At 47.4% G+C, this 22,798-nt stretch overlaps 1 protein-coding gene across 2 annotated transcripts in view; it reads right to left on the bottom strand.

Moving 5' to 3' along the window:
* The window catches only part of RABL3 (RAB, member of RAS oncogene family like 3), a 45,428-nt gene that overhangs the window by 16,931 nt on the left and 5,699 nt on the right, over positions 1 to 22,798 (bottom strand). The gene's annotated exons all lie outside the window — the stretch shown is intronic.

The raw sequence follows: 22,798 nt of genomic DNA, 5'->3' as shown, positions 1-22,798 counted from the left end.
ATGGAGACATGGTTAAATGTGCTATAGTTAAATGTGACCTGAAAAAGAGGGTGGAAGGATTGGTTTTGTGCCTTTTTTTTTTTTTTTTTTTTTTTTGCTTCTTAATGGTGTATAAAGTAAGGCTAAAAGAACCTCCACCCATTCTGTTTTAACGTTGGTTGTTTTTTTAACTTTAGAAGTATCAGGAATGCCAATTTTTGTCTTGTCTTTTTCTTAAGCATTTGAGTTAAAAAGGCATAACAAAAACTACAGAGTTTTAACAATGTATCTAAAAATCCTCTTCCTTCACAATGAATTAGGTTGCAATTGTTTTACGGTCAAGGCTTGTAGCCCTGCCCAGTATTAAGATTGCCGGACGGTTTCCTTTATAAAACTCTGTTTTCAGTTGCTTATAATTTTGTCAAACTGTAACCATTTGGGCTGAATTTTTCCATGCTGAGTGTCTGTCTCAGGCTGAATGTAGAATAAATTTTGAATAGTTCAACCAATTTCAGTAATTTCCAAGAACAAGGCTAGGGAAAATATGTTGTTTTGCCCGTAATAAAAAGTAGCTGGTGAACTTTTCTTTGAGAAACTAGTGCCAGCATGCTCTGGAGCAGGGACTTGCCTTTTGTCATTCTTGTCAAAATCTGCCCAAAGCAGGCCATATTATAAGCCTTTGGAAAAAAAAAAACAAAAAACACAAACATAGTTCGCACATGCTTCACAAAGACTTCTTAAATTTTAGTAGCTAAATTCTCCGAAGATTTCATCCACACTGGGCATGCATGAGCCTAGGCTGAGCAGAACCGTTCCCCGTAATTGCAGCTCTGTACTGCTGCAGGCTGGGTCCAGGTCCGAGCACCAGAACTGTAAGCAGGTAGCCTGTGTCTCCTGGGATTTCAATGACCCTCCTGCTGGCCACAGGCAGCATGGAGGAGGAAGCTGCTTGATTTAAATGCACAGGGGATACAGGACAGACCTTCTGGGGAAGGGTGTGGGGGGAAGTAGACTGGGACTAGGAGCCTTGATGTGAGTAGAAACTGAGACTGGAGTGTGGCAGGCGGGGAAATGGAAAGTGGGACTGAGAGTTCAGATGGCGGGAGACTAGGCCTGGGGACCAGAGGGAGACTAGGATTAGAAGCTAATGAGGAAAGGTACGGGGAGACAGAAGTTGGGGGAAGGGAGAGAGGGAGACTAAAATTGGATGAGGAATTGGAGGACAGGGAAAAGACTGGAACTGGCTGGACAAGAAGTCAGGGAAAAGGGGATACTGGGATTGGACAAGGAACTGGGGAGGAAAACTGGGACTGGGAGCCAGTGGGTACAGGGAATCTGCATGGGGGTAAGGGGGCAGTGAGATAGATCAGATGAAGAGCCAGGAGAGGGAGAAATGGAACCTCCTTGGGGACAAGGAGCTGGGGTGTACGGTTAAGGTAAGTGGGAATTGCTGGGCAAGAAGTCTATGACTGGGAGCAAAGACTGGGACCATTCCTCTGCTGTCAGCAAATATCTGTGAAATCCACTGGCAAAGTATCCCATCCTCCTCTAGTGCTGGTCCACATAGAGGAGAATAACCTACTACTGCTATCAATTACTCCATTAGTTCAAATGGCAGAACTCTGCAGTGATCTAAAGGTTCCAACCTGCTCATGACCCATGTGGATAAATAAATATGCCACAAGATGAATTTTCTGTTTTTCAGTTGCTGTTTTTTTAAATTTAGAAAGTTACACACAAAAAACTGCATTAAAAACATAATTAATAGTATTACTTTGGGGGAAAGTTCTAAGGGCTGTGGTATACAGTAGGGCTGACTAGATGATCACAATAGTCCTTTCTGGCCCCAGAACCTATGAAAATTTATGAAAGTTACAAAGTCAAGGACTCAAAAGTTAAGAACTGCCAGAATTAAAGTTGCTGGTGCAATCATAATTTAGCCCCCTTGTGCACATGAATTATGATACAGTCTTCAATTACATCATCACATACAGTTTGTTCTACAGGATCCCAGCCTGATTCAGTTCTCATAAAGGACCTTCTCTGAGGGTGAAGCAGGACTGTGCAGTGATGGAGACTATTGTCTGTTGGGCCCCTGCTTCATTTGTTGCAGAAGCCTGGAAGACGTGTGGTGAATTAGGCAAGAGATTGCAGGAAGAGAAGGGATGGTCTCATAGTTAAGGCAATTGATACTGCCCTGAGAACTGGACTCTAGCCCTGCCTCTGCTACATTAGTTCCTGTGGGGTACTCAGCAAGTCACTTAACCAAACTTTTCATTAAGTGGTTATTAAGGCATGTATTATTCCTCAAGCTCTGGGTGCCCGAATTGAGTTCTTGGGGTCTGATTTGCAGAAGTGTTGAGCATTCACAGCTGCAACTCAAGTCAATGGGAGCTGTGCTCTGAACATACAAAGTGCTATATAATTCTAAATACTCTGGAAAAATCAAGTCCTAGGGATCTCCAACTGGGCAAAATTATTGGATATTTTTTACCTTAATCTCACCGTATTTCAGTTCCCCAGCTGTACAATGGGGATATTAATACCCCCTTGTCTCACAAGGGTGTTGTGAAAATAAATTCATTAATGTTTGTGAAGCACTCAGATATGAGTAATACCAGTGATGAACACCAAAGAAAAGCACACGAAGAAATAAATGATTCAGTCTTCAGAGCAGAATTTGAATAGCATGGAGTAAATAAGCCCTATGGCTGGCTACACATTGAACAATGAGAAAAAAATAAAATATTGAATAGCTGCTCAGTGTGTAAGTGCTGTCCATTCTACACTCTGAATGAGCCAGGAGTCCTGTAAAAAAATAGTATATGATCATGTAATTAAAGACTGTATCATAATGCATATGCACAAGTGGGCTGAATTAAGGTCGCACAGGCAACCTGAATACTGGCATTTCCTAACGACTGTGTGCTTGACTTTGCAACCTTAAAAAATAGTCCTTTATCATAGTTTTTGTATATTATTACATACATGATGTCATACTCCCAAAAATTCTCAGTTCTTCCATAGAGTCACAGAGCAGACAAGACCTGATTTTCTACTGTTAAAGAAAAACCTTTCAGCCTTGCTTCATATATCACAAAGGGCAACCCCCCAGTTTTTCATTAGCAGATCATTGTTAAGGTAGTAATCACATTTCCACAATAAGCTCTCTTTTTGCCCCCCAAACTCCTAAGAAGTCCTTTCCAACTCCAGATAGGTTTGGGAGTTTGGAGATAGAAGAGAATTTTCCCCAAAACAAGAGGTGAATTGACCCAGATGATTCTGAGTTACGGTAATCAGAAAATGATTGGCTGGATTTTCCGGTCTGCTACATTCACTCTGTGCAGCAAAAGGTGAATATACTCTGCTGGATACTCCTCCTAGTGAAGTCCCCTTGTGTAGGGGGAATCTCTTGTGCGAAAGAAATGGAAGTGGCAAAACCACCTCCTTCACAAGCTCTTCCGCCTTTTCCTGCCTTTCATAGTTTACCAAATGGCTGGTAGAGACATGCATAAATAAGATTTCCTGTATTTAAAAAAGTTAAGCTTCTGGTCCTTTTTCTTGCCAAGATCCTTCAAACTGTAAACCCAATGGTAGGAAAAATTACAGGCCAGTCTCACTAGTTGTTCTCTTGTCAGACACCCACCTCTCACAGGTGGAGCTCCTCACTCAATTCGCAATTCCTGGCAGCAGCCAGCACCTTCTCCTTCTCCCAACCTCCTGCCAAAGGAGACAGGCACTTGTGGAATGCCCCAAGGTTTCTCCAGAATTTAATATGTAATTTAATTAAAAACAAGGAGAGAGCACTGAACACCCACATGCACATCCCATCATGCTAAGACTTTTCCATTTGTTCACAACATATGCTCCACAACCCACAGCTGTGGAAAGCTTCTTTCATGTGTGTTCACCTGATCTCCCACAGACCTCACCCATCTTACACACTAATATTATGCCACCTTTCCATCAACACACCTGCCAATACTCCAAGACCATGCTACAAAGGACCTTTCCCACCAGTGCCAGACAGGATCAAACAGTTTCATTGCACCCAGGATATTTGACAACCTTCTCTCCATCCAGTGAGGCCCACTGCACAAGCCCATTCTCCTGGGAAGAAGAACTCAAAAAAGGACAGTACAGAGACATGAAGCCTGATACAAGAGAGACCTACAGTGATGGGAACTCTTCCAGGGTGCCACCTGATGTGCTGGGGTCTCACTGAGCCCACCTGTTCTAACAACCTAGATTCTCTTTACTCTATGCTGCTATGACAGGCTCTCAAGTCCCCTTCCAGCACACACACAGGTAGGGACACGCACAGCTGCAGAATCACACAGAGTTTGCAGTGAGCTGTGTGTGGGAGGACTCAGCTTGGGGAACTGCTCAGCACTGTGGTGCACACACCCTCTGGAGTGTAAATCCAAAATTATATTGTCTTGTGCTGTATAGAAATTTATATAACATAAGCTTATGAAATTTGCCACCTCCCTCAATGTGGAGGAAGATATGCACAGCTTTATGAGCCCCCATCATGAATTGCACAAACTGGGTTTTGGAATAAACAAAAAGCAGGTTTATTAACTACAGAAGATAAATTTTAAGTGATTACAAGGGATAGGAAACAGAAAAAGCAGATTACTGAGCAAATAAAACAAAACACGCAAACTAAGTTTAATATACTAAGGAATACTGGCTACAAAATAATAATTTTCACCCTAAATGTTGTTTCAAGTAGGTTATAGGGTTTCTTGAAGGTAAACGGCACTGCTTGCAGCTTAATTCTCCAGGCATTCCTTTTACAGGCTGATCTGTCTGGCCTGGGCTCCTACCTCCTCCAGCTTAGTTCCTTGTTTCTTCAGGTGTTTTCAGCAGTCTTCTTTCTTGGGCAGAGAGGCAGTGGAGAAGAGCCAAAAATAACTCACTCTCCAGCCTTAAATAGGATTTGCATATAGTGGGAATCTTTCGTTTCTCAGTTTTGACCCCCTTCCCGTGGAAATGTACCAGCATTTCAAGACGGTATTCTGTACCAGGTGACATGATCACATGATCCTGCAATGTCAAAGCAGCATCCCAGGAAACTTCTCAGGAAGGAGGGAGATTAGTATCTTCAAAGTCCTATTGCCCTCCCCAATGGCCCATCCAGGCTGATTGCCTATTGTCTGGTGGGCATTCCCCAAGTACACACACAGTTGTAATTGTTACATAGTCAATATTCCTAACTTCAGATACAGAAATGATACAAGCATACAAACTGGATAATCACAACCTTTCCAATGATACCACACATGACCCATCTTGGATAAAACGTATCTTAGTTATGCCATTTTCATATCGTAACAATATTTCTATGAAGATTATGGGGCATAGGGTCACACCTACCACCTACTGACTATTCAAAACCCATCACCTGTCCACAAACCAGCAGATGCAACAAAGCCACAAGGACTCAAGTTGAAGCTCATTAACACCAGACCTGTAGTAAACAAACAGCAAACCATACACTAACTACTTCATCAACAATGAAGCCCTCAATACAGCCTGCATAATCAAGGCCTGGATGGTTTAAACTGCAAGCCCAGTATCTCTGAAACTGCAGTTTTTCAGCCCATCCTAGGCCCAGAAAGGACAAGAAGTCAGAACTGCATTCATCTTCTCTTCTCACATCAAATCCAAGAGGCACCTCAGTAAGACAAAGTCAATAGAATTCATTTGTCTAGTGATCTAAACCACAGCCAATACTAATATAGCTTTCATGCTCATTTACAGACCATCAAAGACTAAAGGTTTCATAAAGGAGCTGACTGATACTTTGTCAACAGTGGTGCTGAAATACCCTAGACTTGCAAGGAGATTTCAGCATCCTTCAGTTGGAAAAGCCCAAACTTTCATGTCCTCATTTGCTTCTCTATGGAATCTGCAGTCTAACCTACACAGGGTGTCACACCCTGGATTTGGTGCTGGAAAGGACATGCTGTATTTTCATACCTAACAAAGAGGCTGAATCCCTGTATGACGAGTTCGGTCACAGAGACTTCCCTTGAGACTGTCACTTGATGAGCTGGGATACCACTGAGAACAACCCTCCTGCCAGAACAGGGGCCCCTCCACTCCTGTCTTGCTCAGTTAGACACTCCAGTTACCTCTAGCACAGACCCAAAGATTGGGCCATGTCTCTCTGCAGTTCACTGAAACTGAGATTCACTCAGCCCAGGGGCTTCTCAGTTAACACGGACTTTCCGAATGCCCAGTGTTCAGCCTTTAGGGCAGCCTGAACACCAAATAAATCTGTTTTACTCTGTATACAGCGTATACAGGGTAAATTCATAAATTGACCGCCCTCTATAACACTGATAGAGAGATATGCACAGCTGTTTGCTCCCCCAGGCATTAAGCACTTACTCTGGGTTTATTAATAAAAAAAGTGATTTTATTAAGTATAAAAAGTAGGATTTAAGTGGTTTCAAGTAAAATCAGACAGAACAAAGTAAGTCACTAAGCAAAATAAAGCAAAAACACGCAAGTTAGGAGACATTAAAAAACTGATTACAGGTAATATCTCACCCTCAGAGATGTTCCAATAAGCTTCTTTCACAGACTAGACTCCTTCCTAGTCTCAGCCCAAGCCTTTTCCATGGTACAGTCCTTGTTAGTTCCAGCAGACACCTCAGGTGGTAAGCAGGGGTTCTCTCATGAGTGGCAGCCCCCTTTGTCCAGTTCCACCTCTTTTTATAGCTTTGGCACAAGGCAGGAATCTTTTGTCTATGCTTGTCCCCACCCCCGCCTCATCAATGGAAAAGTACAAGAATTAAGATGGATTCCAGTATCATATGACTTAGGCCCCGTCTACACTGGCAAGTTTGTGTGCAGTAAAGCAGCTTTGAGTGCTGTAACTCCCGAGGTGTACACACTGCCAAGCCACTTACTGCGCAGTTGCAGCACTATAAAAAAAACCCATCCAGACGAGAGGCGTGGAGCTTTCTGCGCCAGGGCTATAGTGCTGCGGTGTCAATGTAGACATCGTGGTGATTACGGCGCTGTGATTGGCCTCCGGGAGATTTCCCACAATGCCTGCTCTCACCTCTCTGGTCATCAGTTTGAACTCTACTGCCCTGCCCTTAGGTGACCAACCATCAGTCCCAGCCCATAAATTCCTTTGCAAATTTGAAAGTCCCCTTCCTGTTTGCTTGGTGATGCATACCTTGGTCTCAACACATCTTTCCAGGTGGCTATGCCTGCTCCACACACCAGGCGATTCTCCCACTTGGAGAAATGCTGAGCTGCTAGACCTCATCGGCATTTGAGGAGAGAAAGCTGTGGAGTACCAGCTGCGCTCTAGCCATAAGAATTATGATACTTATGGACAGATTTCATGATGCATGATACAAAGGGGCCATGACTAGGACACATTGCAGTGTAGGGTAAAAGTGAAGGAGCTGTGGAACACCTACCATAAGGCACAAGAGGCAAACTGCCGCTCCGGTGCTCTGCCCACGAACTGCTGGTTCTACAAAGAGATGGATGCGAAACTCGGTGGTAACCTCACCTCCACTGCAAAGGCCCCTGTGGATATTTTGTTGGCTCACATGCCAGTTGAGAGCGGATCGAGCCGGGAGGAAGAAATCTTGGACGAAGAGGGGAAGGGGGACCCAGAGGCAGAGGATGACTCGGAGGCCAGAGATGCATGCAGTCAGGAGCTCTTTTTACCCTGGAGGAGCCTAGCCAGTCACAGCAGTCGGAGCTTGGCAAAGCGTGAACAGGAAAGGAGGCCCCTGGTAAGTGGATCTGATTATGGGAATTGATGAAGCAAGCTGTTGAGGGCAGGAGGGTTGCAGAAAAGATGGTTACTCACCTTTGTAACTGTTGTTCTTCGAGGTGTGTTGCTCATATCCATTCCAGTTAGGTGTGCACGCACCGCGTGCACGTTCGTCGGAAGATTTTTACCCTAGCAACACTCGGTGGATCGGCTGGGCGCCCCCTGGAGTGGCGCCACCATGGCACTGGATATATACCCCTGTCGACCCAACCGCCCCTCAGTTCCTTCTTGCCGGCTACTCCGACAGTGGGGAAGGAGGGCGGGTTTGGAATGGATATGAGCAACAAATCTCGAAGAACAACAGTTACAAAGGTGAGTAACCGTCTTTTCTTCTTCGAGTAATTGCTCATATCCATTCCAGTTAGGTGATTCCCAAGCCTTACCTAGGTGGTGGGGTCGGAGTGAGATATGGCAGAATGCAAAACTGCTGAGCCAAAGGCTGCATCATCTCTAGACTGTTGAACCCAGAGCATAATGCGAAGCAAAGGTGTGGACCGAGGACCAAGAAGCTGCGTGACATATTTCCTGGATTGGTACATGAGCCAGGAAGGCAGCAGATGAAGCCTGAGCCCTTGTAGAACATGCGGTGAGATGGCCCGAGGGAACACGAGCCAAGTCATAACAAGTGTGGATGCACGCCGTCACCCAAGAGGAGATCCTCTGGGAGGAGACAGGTAGGCCCTTCATTCGGTCTGCCACTGAGACGAAGAGTTGGGGCGATTTACGAAAGGGCTTCGACCGTTTGATATAAAATGCGAGCGCCCTACGGACATCTAGGGAGTGCAATTGTTGCTCCCATCGTGATGAGTGCGCCTTTGGGAAGAAGACCGAAAGGAAGATGTCCTGATTGATATGGAAGGTCGATACCACTTTAGGGAGGAACACTGGCTGTGGTCGCAACTACACCTTGTCCTTGTGAAAGATAGTATATGGTGGGTCCACCATGAGCACCCAAAGCTCAGACTCGTCTGGCCAATGTAATGGCTACAAGGAAAACTGTCTTCCAGGACAGGTATAGCAGCGAGCAAGTTGCTAACGGCTTGAATGATGGAGACATAAGTCTGGTTAAGACCAGGTTGAGGTCCCAGGTAGGGGTAGGGCGACAGACTTGGGGGTATAGGCGCTCCAAGCCCTTGAGGAACCTGGAAACCATAGGGTGTGAAAACATGGAGTGGCCACTCTCCCCTGGGTGGAAGGTAGAAATGGCCGCCAAGTGCACCCTCAATTATGATACCGCTAGGCCCTGCTGTTTGAGAGACCAGAGGTAGTGCAGGATGGTGGGGATTGAGACCTCGGTGGGAGTAACATTTTGCGTTTCGCACCAGCAGGAGAAACGCTTCCACTTGGCCAGATACGTAGACCGAGTGGAAGGTTTCCTGCTATCCAGGAGTATTTGTTGTACAGAGGCAGAGCAGCGTAACTCTGACTGGCTCAACCACGCAGGAGCCATGCCATGAGGTGAAGGGACTGCAGGTGTGGGTGGTGAAGTCTGCTGTGGTCCTCAGTTATGAGGTCTGGGAGAAGAGGCAGGGTAACTGGGCTGGCTATCGACAGGTCGAGCAACATGGTATACCAGTGCTGCCTGGGCCACGCTGGGGCGATCATGATCAAGTGAGCTCTGTCCCTGTGGAGCTTTAGCAGGACCTTGTGAACCAGCAGGAACAGTGGAAAGGCGTAAAGCAGTTGGCTCGTCCACGGTATCAGGAAAGTGTCCGAGATCGAGCCCGGGGAGAGACCTTGGAAAGAGCAGAACATCTGGCATTTCCTATTCTCACAGGAAGTGAAGAGGTCTATGCGGGGAAATCCCCACTTCCGGAAAACAGAATGAATAATGTCCGGACGGATCGACCACTCGTGAGAGCAGAAGGATCTGCTGAGTCGATCTGCCAGAGTGTTCTGAACCCCTGAGAGAAAGGACGCTACCAGGTCTATCGAATGGGCTCTACAGAAGTCCCAGAATTGAATGGTTTCCTGACAAAGGGGGGAGGACCGTGTCCCCCCGTTTGTTTATGTAATACATGGCCGTTGTGTTGTCTGTGAACACTGAGACACAACGGCCTTGCTGATGCTGTTGAAACGCTTGGTCATGAACGTGCAGACAGCCGTGTGACCCAGGAGGCCGAGACAAGTTTGAACCGAAGTGGTTGGGAATTTTTGAGGCCTTGTATGATCAATATCATTGCGTGAAACTGCGGCTGTGGTAAGCAGGCCCTGGCGAGATTGGAGTCCAGAATGGGCCCAATTAACTCTATTCTTTGTGTGGGAACCAGAGTAGATTTCTCTAGGTTGATCGTCAGGCCTAGCTGGATGAATAGGTCCTTGACGATGCCCACGTGTCACGTTACTTGGGTCTCGGAGGCCCCGCGAATGAGCCAATCGTCGAGATATGGGAAGACATGTATGCATCGATGACGGAGGGACTACGGCCATACACTTTGTGAACACTCTTGGGGCTGTGGAGAGGCCAAATGGAAGGACCGTAAATTGGAAATGTTGACGGTTGACCACAAACCTGAGGTACCGTCTGTGCGGAGGATAAATGGCAATGTGAAAATACGCGTCCTTCATATCGAGGGTGGCATACCAGTCTCCAGGATCCAAGGATAGGATGATGGTCCCCAGGGATACCATGCAGAACTTCAACTTTATCAAGAACTTGTTGAGTCCCCGCAGGTCTAGAATTGGTCTGAGACCTCCCGTCGCCTTGGGGATTAGGAAATAGCAGGAGTAGAACCCCTTGCCCCTCAAGTCCTCCGGAAACTCCTCTATAGCTCCCAAGGCAAGGAGGGACTGTACCTCCTGCAAGAGGATTTGCTCATGAGAGGGGTCCCTGAAGAGGGAAGAGGATGGGGGGGGGAGTGGGTGAAATAAACTGAAGGCCGTATCCAAATTCTACCGTGCGTAAGACCCAACAGTCTGAAGTTAGTTGGGTCCACGCAGGGAGGAAAGAGGAAAGGCGGTTGCAAAAGGGAGGGAAAGGATCCTGTTGAACAACTGATACGTCACCCTCGGGCGCGCCTTCCAAAGTTTGGTTTAGGTCCCGCGGGTGGCTTGGCAAGGCCGTGATTCTGACCCTCTTGAGGTCCAGACAGCCGTCTACGATTTACTCGGCCACACCTCCTGCCGAAGTCCTGCTGCTGTCTAGGCGGGGGGTAAGGGCACTGAGGCTGGGGCCGGAAGGGTCTGCGCTGAGTTTGCTGTGTGTGCATCCCGAGCGAGCGCATTGTCCTATTGTCCTTCAGACTCTGCAGCCTAGGGTCAGTCTTTTCCGAAAATAGGCCCTGACCTTCGAAGGGCAAGTCCTGTATCGTATGCTGCAATTCAGGTGGAAAGCCTGACACCTGAAGCCATGATATTTGCCTCATGGTAATTCCTGAAGCCAGAGTTCTGGCTGCAGAGTCGGCTGCGTCTAAGGAAACCTGGAGAGAAGTTCTCACCACCTTCTTTCCTTCCTCCAAAATGGCCGCAAACTCTTGGAGCGAGTCTTGGGCGACTAGCTCTGTGAATTTCTCAACTGCCGCACAGGTGTTATAGTTATAGCGGCTAAGCAGGGCTTGTTGGTTTGCCACGCTGAGTTGGAGGCCCCCGGCAGAGTAGATTTTATGCCCCAATAAATCCATGTGCCTAGCCTCCTTTGCTTTTGGGGCAGAGGCTTGCTGGCCATGGCGCTCTCTTTCATTAATCGATTGGACGACGAGGGAGCAGGGTGTATGTACAGGTACTCGTACCCCTTAGAGGGCACCATATACTTCCTCTCAACTTCCTGAGCCGTGGGCAGAATAGATGCTGGAGACTGCCAGATGGTATCAGCCTTCACTTGGATCGTCCGAATAAATGGTAAGGCCACCCTTGTGAGAGTGTCAGCCGACAAAATATCTACCACCAGGTCCTCTATCTCCGGAACCTCCTCCACCTGGAGGATCATATTCAGAGCCATCCGTCTCAGGAGGTCTTGATGTGACCTTAGGTGAACTGGAGAAGGGCCCAGGGAGGATGTCCCCACCACCGCTTCATCTGGAGAAGAGGAAGAGGAAAGGCCAGGGACAATCGGGTCCTCCGTTGTCTCATGGACTTGGGCAACGTCCGGCTCCGGTGGGACCTGAGGGTCTGGTGCCCGAATCGGAGCGTCCTCCGTAGCCGCAGCAGGGGGGCGGCTAACAGTAGCCTCTGGCACCCAGTGCTCTGACGGTACGGAGCGTGATGGCACTGGAGGCCCACTTTGGGCTTGATGATATGCCCAAGGCATCCAGAAGGACCACTAATGAGGTCCTTGGTCTTGAGCCTGGGTCTCTTGAAAGACACGGCTGGGAACATCTAAGTCACGGTCTTGTGCATAGGAAGCACTGTCCACATGGGATGACATAGATGCATGACGAGACGGCCAAGGAGGAGCTGAAAACTCCTGAGAATGGTCTCCATCCCTGGGTAGTCTGTCTGTACGCTGCAGCAGAGAGCGGTACCAGGTGCTATACTGGTACCGGGAACGAGACCGGGACCTGCGACCGGAACGGTGCCAGGAGGTCGACCGGGACCTTGAAGCTCGATGCCGGGAGCTGCTGCGAGAGGCGCGGTGCCGTGAGCAGTGCCAGGAGCTTGATCAGTACCAAGAGTACCAGGCCGGTGAACTGGGTCTTGAACGGTGCCGCGAGTGCGACCAGTACCGAGATGGAGAACAGTACCGGGACTGCGATTGGCGTCGGGACTGAGATCGGCGATGGGACCGAGAACGCTGGCGCGACCGCGATCATGATAGGTGCCTCTCAGCAGTGCCGACGGAGGATGGTCTCAGTAGGGCAGGCTTGCCTATGGACTGTATAACCCGCACCGGCCGGGGGTTGAGGCAGCGCAGACTCCATCAGTGCAATCAGTTCTCTTGCCGTAGAGAAAGTTTCCGACGTGGAGGGAATAGTAAGCTCAACCACGGCACATGCCGGGGAGCTGTCAGGCACCGGATTCGACGGCTCTTGCGGGACCGGAATCGACGGTGCTGAAGTTGTCGGTGCCACGGCAGTTGTCGGTGCCGGGTGGTCAGATTTAGGCAGGTGCTCCGACTGCAGCGTGGACACGGACGCGGCGGGAGTCTTATGTTGTTTTACCTGTGGGGAGAGGGAGCGGTGCCGAGCAGACATCTGGGCCAGCGACGGTTGGTGCTGAGGAGCCTTAGTGGTACCAGTGCACTCCAGTGTCGAAGATGCACTTCTCCCCGGTGTGGACTGTCTGGCGCTTGGTGCCGATGGTGGTGGAGTGAGAGCTGCCTCCATCAGGAGCTGTCTAAGACGAAAGTCTCGCTCCTTTTTGGTCCGCGGCTTGAAGGCCTTGCAAATGCAGCACTAATCTGCAAGGTGGGATTCCCCGAGGCACTTAAGGCAGGAGTCGTGAGGATCTCCTGTAGGCATCGGCTTGTGACAGGCCGAGCACGGTTTGAAACCCAGTGAACCGGGCATGGGCCCCGGCACCGGGTGAGGGGAAAGGGCTAATCCCCGAACTCCTCTTAACTATATACACTAACTATGTTAAAGAAAATAATAAACTAATTGCAAGTATAAAAATTTTGAACTATATACACAATAACAAGGAGAAAACTACGAGTAGCTAGGGAGGTGGAGATCAGCTAAGCTGCGCTCCACTGTTCCAATGACCGACATGGGCGGTAAGAAGGAACTGAGGGGTGGCTGGGTCAGCAGGGATATATATGCAGCGCCACCCCAGGGGGCGCCCAGCCGACCCACTGAGTGTTGCTAGGGTAAACATCTTCCGATGAATGTGCACGTGGCGCGCGCACACCTAACTGGAATGGATATGAGCAATCACTCGAAGAAGAAAGCAGGCTTGTCTCCCTGTCATAACTATAAAGGGAAGGGAACAGCCCTCCTGTGTACAATACTATAAAATCCCTCATGGCCAGAGACACCAAAATCCTTTTACCTGTAAAGGGTTAAGAAGCTCAGGAAACCTGGCTGACACCTGACCCAAAGGACCAATAAGGGGACAAGATACTTTCAAATCTTGGTGGGGAGGAAGTCTTTTGTTTGTGCTCTTTGTTTTGGGGGTTCGTTCGCTCTTGGGACTAAGAGGGACCAGACATCAATCTAGGATCTCCAAATCTTTCTGAACCACTCTCTCATATATTTCAAACTTGTAAGTAACAGCCAGGCAAGGCGTGTTAGTTTTATTTTTGTTTTCTCAACTTGTAAATGTTCCTTTTTGCTGAGAGGATTTTACCTCTGTTTGCTGTAACTTTGAACCTAAGGCTAGAGGGGGTTCCTCTGGGCTATATGAATCTGATTACCCTGTAAAGTATTCTCCATCCTGATTTTACAGAAATGATTTTTACCTTTTCTTTCTTTAATTAAAAGCTTTCTTTTTAAGAACCTGATTGATTTTTCCTTGTTTTAAGATCCAAGGGGATTGGATCTGGACTCACCAGGAACTGGTGGGGGAAAGGAGGGGGGATGGTTAAATTCTTCTTGTGTTAAGATCCAAGGAATTGGATCGGTGTTCACCAGGAACTTGGTGAAGAAGTCTCTCAAGGCTACCCAGGGAGGGGAAGGTTTTGGGAGGAAAGGGGCTGTTCCAGACTGGGGAATCTGGATGGTGGCAGCAAAACCAGATCTAAGCTGGTAGTTAAGCTTAGAAGTGTTTATGCAGGTCCCCACATCTGTATCCTAAAGTTCAGAGTGGGGGAGGAACCTTGACATGGTGATAGCGGTGGGATCATTTTAAACAAAAGGCCAGTAGGATTTTTTTTTCTCCTTTCTAGCTGCTTAGAAAGCAGCCTGAAGGCAGAGGTGTTAAGTTTTTTTAACAAGGGTCTTTGTTAAGAGAAGGCTTCAAGCTGTGAGCAAGCAGCCAGCAAAAGGAATTTACAAGCTGAATTGTTTTTCTTTCTTTCTACCTCTCGGGTATAGCTAGTTAGAAAGTTTCTGTTAACCAAGCAGCCCTGAGCTGAGTGCATCCAAGTTTCAGTGAACTGCAGAGGGATGTGGCCCACAGAAGAAAGCAGGAAAATGAGTACCAGTGACGCCGCTAATAAACTAGAGCTGGCCAGACTGGAAGCAACAGAAAAAGAAAATGAACATAAGAGACGGATGGAACTAAAACAATTAGAAATTAGTATTTTGGAGGCAGAAAATGCAAGGGAAGAAACTGCCCACAAGAGAGCTATGAAGGCAAAACAAAAAGAGATGAAGGCGAAAGAAAAAGAGATGGAGGAGAGGGAAAGAGAGAGAAAGCATGAACTGGAAATAGCAAGGGCTAAGCAGGATTTACCAGCCAACCCTAACAACCCTTCTCCAGGTACTGCTTCCCATCCCAGAAAATTCCCCACCTACAAGGCAGGTGATGATACTGAGGCCTTCTGAGAAAATTTCGAAAGGGCCTGCCTTGGTAACAACATAACATAAGAACATAAGAACGGCCGCACCTGGTCAGACCAAGGGTCCATCTAGCCCAGTATCTGTCTACCGACAGTGGCCAATGCCAGGTGCCCCAGAGAGAGTGAAGCTAACAGGCAATGATCAAGTGATCTCTTTCCTGCCATCCATCTCCATCCTCTGATGAACAGAGGCTAGGGACACCATTCTTTACCCTTCCTGGCTAACAGCCATTTATAGACTTAGCCACCATGAATTTATCCAGTTCCCTTTTAAACATTGTTATAGTCCCAGCCTTCACAACCTCCTCAGGCAAGGAGTTCCACAAGTTGACTGCGCTGTGTGAAGAACTTCCTTTTATTTGTTTTAAACCTGCTACCTATTAATTTCATTTGGTGACCCCTAGTTCTTGTATTATGGGAATAAGTAAATAACTTTTCCTTATCCACTTTCTCCACATCACTCATGATTTTATATACCTCTATCATATCCCCCCTTAGTCTCCTCTTTTCCAAACTGAAGAGGCCTAGCCTCTTTAATCTTTCCTCATATGGGACCCTCTCCAAACCCGTAATCATTTTAGTTGCCCTTTTCTGAACCTTTTCTAGTCCTAGAATATCTTTTTTGAGGTGAGGAGACAACATCTGTACACAGTATTCGAGATGTGGGCGTACCATGGATTTATATAAGGGCAATAATATATTCTCTGTCTAATTCTCTATCCCCTTTTTAATGATTCCTAACGTCCTGTTTGCTTTTTTGACTGCCTCTGAGCACTGCGTGGACATCTTCAGAGAACTATCCACAATGACACCAAGATCTTTTTCCTGACTCGTTGTAGCTAAATTAGCCCCCATCATATTGTATGTATAGTTGGGGTTATTTTTTCCAATGTGCATTACTTTACATTTATCCACATTAAATTTCATTTGCCATTTTGTTGCCCAATCACTTAGTTTTGTGAGATCTTTCTGAAGTTCTTCACAATCTGCTTTGGTCTTAACTATCTTGAGTAGTTTAGTATCATCTGCAAACTTTGCCACCTCACTGTTTACCCCTTTCTCCAGATCATTTATGAATAAATTGAATAGAATTGGTCCTAGGACTGACCCTTGGGGAACACCACTAGTTACCCCTCTCCATTCTGAGAATTAACCATTAATTCCTACCCTTTGTTCCCTGTCTTTTAACCAGTTCTGAATCCATGAAAGGACCTTCCCTTTTATCCCATGACAGCTTAATTTACGTAAGAGCCTTTGGTGAGGGACTTTGTCAAAGGCTTTCTGGAAATCTAAGTACACTATGTCCACTGGATCCCATTTGTCCACATGTTTGTTGACCCCTTCAAAGAACTCTAATAGATTAGTAAGACACGATTTCCCTTTACAGAAACCCCATGTTGACTATTGCTCAACAGTTTATGTTTTTCTATGTGTCTGACAATTTTATTCTTAACTATTGTTTCGACTAATTTGCCCAGTACTGACGTTAGACTTACCAGTCGGTAATTGCCGGGATCACCTCTAGAGCCCTTTTTAAATATTGGCATTACATTAGCTAACTTCCAGTCATTGGGTACAGAAGCCGATTTAAAGGACAGGTTACAAACCTTAGTTAATAGTTCCGCAACTTCACATTTGAGTTCTTTCAGAAATCTTGGGTGAATGCCATCTGGTCCCAGTGATTTGTTAATGTTGAGTTTATCAATTAATTCCAAAACTTCCTCTAGTAACACTTCAATCTGTGACAGTTCCTCAGATTTGTCACCTACAAAAGCCGCGCACAAGTGACCAGGGAGCTTGCGAACAGGGGCTGCTAACAGGGAGTTTTGCAATGGAGTGGGAAGGGAGGGGGGGTCCCTTGTCGGTCCTACTTGTTTCCCTGTAGTCCCCTTAAAACCTATAATCCAAACCATATTCCAAAACCCCTTTCTTTAAACCACCCTTTCATTAACTAGGAGACAATGCAGGCAGAAGCCCAGCAGCAGAGTGGGAGCTACCTAGTTTATTGCACTGAGTGTAGCATGTATGATTACCTGCCCTGTGGGCAGGTGGCGTATGTGTGCAGTCAGTGCAAGGAGCTCCTAGCCCTCAGAGACCACGTACGGACTTTGGAGGCCAGGGTGGCGGAACTGGAGGAGCTAAGGGAGGCAGAGAGGTATGTTGGGGAGCATCTCCACAGACCAGTACATGATAGAGCTGAGGCCACAGCTCAGTGGACCCTTAGCAGAGGTGGCGGCTGAAATGCCTAAGGAACGCATGAACGATTATAAACTTTTTCAAACCAAGGCCAGAATCAGAATGGGGCTAACACCTGAGCATGCCCATCGGCAGTTACGAGCCCTAAGGTGGAAACCAGATGTGTCATTTACCCGATACGCCTACCATATTGGAAAGAATTGGGATGCCTGGATATCAGGAGCAAGGGCTGAATCTCTGGAAGAGCTGTCCTTCCTAATGAAAATGGAGTAGTTCTTAGAGGGTGTTCCTGAGGAAATAGAAAGGTACATCCTAGATGGGAAGCCCAAAACTGTAACCGAGGCAGGGGAGATTGGAGCCAGATGGGTGGAAGTGGCAGAAAAGAAAAAAATACTAGCAATTGGAGCAAATATCAGAGGGGGCAAGCCGAAACCAAACCCTATCACTGGGGGCAACCCAAGGCCCCACCTACAACCCAAGGAAAGCCCCAGACGCCATATTGTCCCACCTCACCAGTTTCCAGCAACCCACCTCGGCCCAGTGACCAGTCAGCTGGGCGATGTTTTAAATTTAATAAACTAGAACATATAAAGGCCCACTGCCCCAAGAACCCCAAACGATTACAGTTCATTACACCACAATCACACCAAAGATCCCCAGGCCCAGATGCCTCTCAAATACCCTCGGAGCGAAGGGAAACCTTGAGAGTGGGCGGAAAGAAGGTTATCGCATGGAGGGACACTGGGGCACAAGTGTCAGCTATCCACCAATCCTTAGTGGATCCCCAATTCATCAACCCAGAGGCCCAAGTGACAATTCACCCATTCATGTCAAAATCTGTAAACTTGCTACAGCTGAGTTGCCTGTCCAGTACAAGGGCTGGTCTGGAATGTGGACTTTTGCAGTCTATAACAATTATCCCATCCCCATGCGACTGGGGGAAGACTTGGCCAGCCATGTGAAGCTAGCCAAGAGGGTGGGAATGGTCACACGCAGCCAGGCCAAGCAAGCTTCCACACCCATCCCTGTTCCTGAGCTGTCCATCAGGGCCCCATCTGTGTTACCAGAGACCCAGACAGAGGTGGTGGAATTGGATCTTCTGCCCATGAATGCTACAGCTCTAGTGAATCCAGTCCCAGAACCGGAAGTGGCAAAGCAACAAGCACCAGAACTGTTGCCAGCACTGACTCCACGCTCGCAAACCCATCTACAACTCCAACGCCAGAAGGCACCAGCGGGCCTGAACTGGCAGAAACAGCAGATAACCCTACCCAAGAGGCTCAACCAGAGCCTGAAATATCACATAGTACACCAGCGGAGGGCGGTTCACAATCAATGAAAACAACTCCATCACCTACATCGCTTCCAGAGGGACCAAGCTCAAGTCCACAATCCAAGAAGGAACTGATGTTTCCAGCATCAAGGGAACAGTTTCAGGCTCAGCAGGAAGCAGATGACAGCCTTCAGAAAGCTTGGGTTGGCGGCACAGAGCACCCCACCGCCTCTCAGCTCTTCTAACCGATCCTGGTTTGTTGTAGAACAAGGACTTTTATACAAGGAAACTCTTTCTGGTGAACATCAGGAAAACTGGCGTTCTCAAAGACAGTTGGTAGTCCCAACTAAGTACCGGGTAAAGCTCTTGAGCTTAGCTCATGATCATCCCAGTGGCCATTCTGGGGTGAATAGAACCAAAGAACATTTGGGGAAGTCCTTCCACTGGAGGGGATGGGCAAGGACGTTGCTAATTATGTCCGGTCTTGTGAGGTGTGCCAACGAGTGGGAAAGCCCCAAGACCAGGTCAAAGCCCCTCTCCAGCCACTCCCTATAATTGAGGTCCCATTTCAGCAAGTGGCTGTGGATATTCTGGGTCCTTTCCCAAAAAAAGAACCCCAGAGGAAAGCAGTACATACTGACTTTCATGGATTTTGCTACCTGATGGCCGGAAGCAGTAGCTCTAAGCAACACCAGAGCTAAAAGTGTGTGCCAGGCCTTAGCAGACATTTTTGCCAGGGTAGGTTGGCCCTCCGACATCCTTACAGATTCGAGAACTAATTTCCTCGCAGGGACCATGAAAAACCTGTGTGAAGCTCATGGGGTGAATCACTTAGTTGCCACCCCTTACCACCATCAAACCAATGGCCTGGTGGCGAGGTTAAATGGAACTTTGGGGGCCATGATACGTAAATTCGTAAATGAACGCTCCAATGATTGGGACTTAGTGTTGCAGCAGTTGCTATTTGCCTACAGGGCTGTACCACATCCCAGTTTAGGGTTTTCACCATTTGAACTTGTGTATGGCCACGAGGTTAAGGAGCCTTTACAGCTGATGAAGCAGCAATGGGAGGGGTTTACGCCTTCTCCAGGAACTAATATTCTAGATTTTGTAAGCAACCTACAAAGCACCCTCCAACACTCTTTAGCTCTTCAAATCATTTTCACACAGCACACAGTCAACCTGTGGAACTCCTTGTCTGAGGAGGTTGTGAAGGCTAGGACTATAACAGTGTTTAAAAGAGAACTAGATAAATTCATGGAGGTTAAGCTCATTAATGGCTATTAGCCAGGATGGGTAAGGAATGGTGTCTCTAGTCTCTTTTTGTCAGAGGGTGGAGATATCCTATCTCCTAGAGCTGGAAGGGACCTTGAAAGGTCATTGAGTCCAGCCCGCTGCCTTCACTAGCAGGACCAAGTATTGATTTTGCCCCAGATCCCTAAGTGGCCCCCTCAAGTATTGAACTCACAACTCTGGGTTTAGCAGGCCAATGCTCAAACCACTGAGCTATCCCTCCCCCCAAAAACGAGGGGTCGCTCGCCCTATCCCCCACCCAGCATGGCCCAGGACAGGCCTTGACCCGGAGGCAAGAAGGAAACAAGCCCATATGGAGGGGGGGAGGGAATGTAATATATTACACAGGGAAAGCGGGAGCCGAATCCATCCCCTCCCCGCCCTCAATCCGCTCCCCGAGAGGCCAGCAGAGGCCCTGCCCAGCCTTACCAGTCTGTAATTGCCAGGATCACCTCTAGAGCCCTTTTTAAATATTGGCGTTACATTAGCTATCTTCCAGTCACTGGGTACAGAATCTGATTTAAAGGACAGGTTACAAACCATAGTTAATAGTTTCACAATTTCACATTTGAGTTTTTTCAGAACTCTTGGGTGAATGCCATCCGGTCCTGGTGACTTGTTAATGTTAAGTTTATCAATTAATTCCAAAACCTCCTCTAATGACACTTCAATCTGTGACATTTCCTCAGATTTTTCACCTACAAAGGACGGCTCAGGTTTGGGAATCTCCCTAACGTCCTCAGCCATGAAGACTGAAGGAAAGAATTCATTTAGTTTCTCCGCAATGACTTTATCATCTTTAAGTGCTCCTTTTTTATCTCGATCATCTAGGGACCACAATGGTTGTTTAGCAACCTTCCTGCTTCTGATGTACTTAAAAAACATTTTGTTATTACCTTTTGAGTTTTTGGCTAGCTGTTCTTCGAACTCCTTTTTGGCTTTTCTTATTACATTTTTAATTTGGCAATGTTTATGCTCCTTTCTATTTACCTCACTAGGATTTGACTTCCACCTTTTTATCTCTCACTGCTTCCTTTACATGGTTGTTAAGCGATTGTGGCTCTTTTTAGTTCTTTTACTGTTTTTGTTTTTTTTTTAAATTTGGGGTATACATTTAAGTTGAGCCTCTACTATGGTGTCTTTGGAAAGTGTCCATGCAGCTTGAAAGGATCTCACTCTAGTCACTGTACCCTTTAATTTCTGTTTAACTAACCTCCTCATTTCTGCATAGTTCCCCTTTCTGAAGTTAAATGCCACAGTGCTGGGCTGCTGAGGTGTTCTTCTCACCACAGGAATGTTAAATATTATGGTCATTATTTCCAAGCGGTCCTGTTATAGTTACCTCTTGGACCAGATCCTGCGCTCCACTCAGGACTAAATCGAGAATTGCCTCTCCCCCTGTGGTCCTGTACCAGCTGCCAGCTGTTCCTATTCCTGTACCAGCTGCTCCAGTTATGGAGCACCTCCCCTGCAGCCGCTGTCGCAAACTCTTTCCCATGCGCTGTCCACAGACCGCCAACACACTCTTATCTACCTCCTGGCTCCACTCTCTAACCGCAGCATTCCATTCCTCCCTCCTCACAATCCAGCATGTGGACTCCCACTACTCACTGTACTCAGCACCCATCCCTCAGCAGTTTGGCCCTGCTAAGTACAGCACCGGGTGCATTGTACTCCAAAGGAGAAGGCTGGGTATGATCCCTGGACATACAGAAATCTGTAGCTGTCCCGGGACCCCTCCTCCTCTTGAGAGCTTCCTTTTTCCCACACCCCCCTCCCCACCCTGCTGATGAATTTTTTCCTTTGACTCCTCCTCTGGTTGCTGTCTTTTAATAAAAGAATTGTGTGTTTGGAAACCATCTTTATTCTATTAAGTGAAATTAAAAATAGCAGTGCAAAGCAACATACAATAATGTTAAGGTTCTTTCTTGCATCATGTGCACCAATCACCTCCTAGCATTATAAGCACTGCAATCCTGAGCATAGCAACAAAAATTAGTGGCTTTCAGCTTCAAATTGCTGTCTCAAGGCATCCTGGATCCTTATGGCCCTGCGCTGTGCTCTTCTAATAGCCCTGGTCTCTGGCTGTTCAAACTCAGCCTCCAGGCGCTGAGCCTCTGCAGTCCAGTCCTGAGTGAAGCTTTCATCCTTCCCTTCACAAATATTATGGAGCATACAGCACACAGCTATAAGCATAGGCACATTGTCATTGGCTATGCCCAGCTTCCCACAGAGGCAGCATCAGCGGGCTTTTAAACAGTCCAAAGCACATTCCACAGTCATTCTGCACTTGCTCAGCCTGTTGTTGAACCACTCCTTGCTGCTGTCAAGTTGACCTGTGTATAGCTTCATGAGCCACGCCATTAAGGGGTAGGCGGGGTCTCCCAGGATGACAATGGGCATTTCGACTTCCCCTACAGCAATGTCCGTGAAGAAAGTCCCTCCTTGCAGCTTCTTGAACAGGCCAGCGTTCCGAAAGATGTGTGTGTCATGTACCTTTCTGGACCAGCTTGTGTTAACAGTCTGGAAAACGCCCACGGTGATCCACAAGCATCTGAAGAACTACTGAGAAATACCCCTTGTGATTAATGTACTTGGTGGCTAAGTGGTCTGGTGCCAGAATTAGAATATGCGTGCCAACTATCGCCCCTCCACAGTTAGGGAAGCCCATTTGTGCAAAGCCATCCAGAATGTCATGCATGTTGCCCAGAGACACAGTCTTTCAGAGCAGGATGCGATTAATAGCCCTGCATACTTCCATCAATACAACTCCAACCGTCGACTTTCCCCCTCTGAACTGGTCAGTGACCGATCCAGTAGCACTCTGAAGTAGCTAGCTTCCATAGTGCAGTCGCCATACGCTTCT

This window comes from Gopherus flavomarginatus, chromosome 1 (assembly GCF_025201925.1).
Source record: "Gopherus flavomarginatus isolate rGopFla2 chromosome 1, rGopFla2.mat.asm, whole genome shotgun sequence".
Classification (NCBI taxonomy): domain Eukaryota; kingdom Metazoa; phylum Chordata; order Testudines; family Testudinidae; genus Gopherus; species Gopherus flavomarginatus.
The sequence above is the reverse complement of the archived record's forward strand: the minus strand, read 5'-3'. Positions and strand labels throughout refer to the sequence as shown.